We start from the raw sequence: 2,768 nt of genomic DNA, 5'->3' as shown, positions 1-2,768 counted from the left end.
TTAAGGGGGGCTCCGTTGCGGGCCCGGTCAATGCAGCACAAAGGCGGGACGGCCAGTTGCACGAAGAGGAGCAGGGCTGCCACAAACACCACTCGCTGCTTCGCGCAACAACCCAATCAATCGCTCTTTTCTGCGCGGAAGCGGGCCCTGCGGGCCATTCTCTTCGTGGTGCTCGCTCTTATTGGTCGTGCGACGAACAATGTTCCCGCGGTGATGGCATACTTACTGCGCGGTCCCGCAGTCGCCCTCGACTCTCGCTTTAACAAAGATAGCCTCCGTCCGGTATGCCGCTCACAGCGAGTCAATTCGGCATGGCCGCTGTCTTATATACCGAGTGAAAAAAAAGAGAGAGAGAGAGAGAGAGAGAGAGAGAGAGAGAGAGAGAGAGAGAGAGAGAGAGAGAGAGAGAGAGAGAGAGAGAGAGAGAGACACGGGTGGAAGTCTCTCTTCGAGCTATGGCTGTCGAGCATAAGGTGTTCCGAACGAGCTTGTATGTACTTAGGCACTGCGCCGTGCTCCCGATCGGGTTGCAGAAATTAGGTGCCTTTTCTCATCTTCTAACCACTACCACCGTATGTACTAGAAAGACGGTGATCAATTATATTAATTATATAGCCTGCCTCACCAAACGAAAGCTTATACGACGGGAATAGCTTCGTTAATGCGAATGTCTCGCCGCATACAAGCGCGTTTTGAAATACGTTTAAATTTACCGGTGCGCCTACTTTCGCATGAAACGTTGCTAAGTTGTGTGTTATACCGAGGGACAGCTGCGGGATGCTGCTGAACCGAAACTTGTGAAAGAATGAAAGCATGTCTCTTGTTGTTTCTGGTTCAAACTAAGCAATGCTGTAGCGGTTTCAGAAATAAAAAACTATATATTACTGAAGAAAGAATTCATCACATCGTTCCTTCGTTGTTTGTTCATGTCTGCACGCCCATTCCCCGCTTTTTTTTTATATATCATTGATGTGGGGGAAGGAGTAGGATATTTCACGAATGTTTTCGTTACCCATTTCGACTGAGTCACGTTCTCTGAATCTTCTGAGCTTGATTAGTGGCACCATCCGCAGCAACATTTGTGGCTTGGTCATGTTGGCACCCTCATTCAGAAAATGTGCAGCATGGCTGAACAAGGACAAAGACAGGAACGTATTTCAGGATTTCGAAGATGACATCAGCTGTATACATATACGCTACATTCAGGTGATCGTAACACGAGCCCAACATTTTCACAACACACTTTAGAGGACAGCGGGGTTCTGTGAATCGCGTATCTCTATCCACGCTCTTTCTTCTTCGGTGGCGTTTTGGAGGACAGTGAGAATCGGAAAGAAAGGCAAGTGTAACTACATGATTTTTAGAAGAATGCCCCTCGGGACCTCCCCCAGGATGTCCCGCATGACATTGAAGAATCGCAGCTTAGTTTCTGGCCGTATGTTCCTGTTTCGAGCCGTTCAACGAATTCATTAAGATGTGTGTATCTAGACCATACATGCTTATTCGACATGTTGCTCGCATATTGGTCCGTAGAAGCTTTTTCCCGGGACGTCGTCTGCCATCTTCAAAGCATCTTCGGCTAGGGTAGTAGATTATCCATGCACATTTACATTAATGAGTAAAAAAAATGGCTGTGTATTTATGAATACTGATTATGCCATTATGAGCAGTGTCGTATTATCATTTCTTTCTTTGTCCTATTTTCTTGCTCCTTTCATTACATTTCATTCTTGTTATATTTCATTCCATCTAGCTATAGCTGGTCTGAGAACTGGCCAACCTATTACGTCTTCTCTCATGCTCGTTGAGTGAAATGCAGTCATAAAGTCAACAAACTTTAATGAGGTTCTAAGAAACTATAGTATACATAGCTGTAGTTGCGGGCCGCGCCAACGTTGGAGCCGAATGACCATGGTCCTCCGCCAGTCCGTGGACCCTTTTGACAGAGTTGTTCCTGGGAAGCAGGTTGGGTTAGGCAGATGTACGCACTTCAATCCTGTTGCACCTTACCACACGCAATCAGTAGAACACAGCATACAATCGGCGAAAGGAGAAATATGTATCATTCGCGCTTTGGTCACTTCCAGCTGTCTCGATGTGGACATGTAGTATACCTTCCTATGTTTGGGAGCCAGGCGTCTCGACACGTCTTTTACAATGGTGTCAGTGTAGATGCGTGTTTGTGCAATGTCCGAGGAGCGCACTTTTGTTCCGGCGGCGAAAGCACGGAGGCTGAAGCGTGCATCATATACACGGGCTGCATTCGACGGCCCAGCGAGCGGTCGGTCGGCGTACGCAAACAGTTCGAACGAGCACATAATGCTCTCATGGCGCGGCGACCTTTAACATGTACACAGGGCCGCGTCATGAGAGGCCGGACATGCGCCCCTCCGCGTGCTCGCGTAAACAACGTGTTCTGCGCACGCTGGCGGCGTCGGCGGCCTGCTGACGCCGCTGCAGCTGCTGTTTTGTCGCGTGGCGCCGATGGTCTTGCGTCCGGCCGCGCGACAGGATGTGCATTGTGCCACAACTGTCGCAAATATTTCTCGGCAGCCTGGCCACGCGTTGCAAAACGGTATACCGTCCGAGTCTCTTCCATCGAAAACAAGACAGCGTTGACGTTGTTGCATACAGGAGTGCTTCAGCTTTCACTCCCCCAAAATCTCCACGGAACTACACACACCAAACGCGCGCGAAGACGTACGTGGTCGCTTCCCCTTTAGCCTCATTTTGCGAAATAAAACTCGCCCTTGCCATTGACAGTTTGG

The 2,768-nt window shown here is 49.1% G+C and overlaps 1 long non-coding RNA gene across 1 annotated transcript; it reads right to left on the bottom strand.

Moving 5' to 3' along the window:
* Positions 1-1,822: 1,822 nt before the first annotated feature.
* On the bottom strand, positions 1,823-2,442 carry LOC142769275 (uncharacterized). The gene is made up of 2 exons (XR_012885745.1): positions 2,011-2,442; positions 1,823-1,954 (listed from the first exon to the last, which is right to left on the bottom strand). It is a non-coding gene; the product is annotated as an uncharacterized LOC142769275 (long non-coding RNA).
* Between the last annotated feature and the right edge of the window lie 326 nt (positions 2,443-2,768).

Source organism: Rhipicephalus microplus, chromosome 1 (genome assembly GCF_043290135.1).
Source record: "Rhipicephalus microplus isolate Deutch F79 chromosome 1, USDA_Rmic, whole genome shotgun sequence".
Taxonomy (NCBI): Eukaryota; Metazoa; Arthropoda; class Arachnida; order Ixodida; family Ixodidae; genus Rhipicephalus; species Rhipicephalus microplus.
Note: the sequence above shows the minus strand (reverse complement) of the source record. Positions and strands in the feature narration are given on the sequence as shown.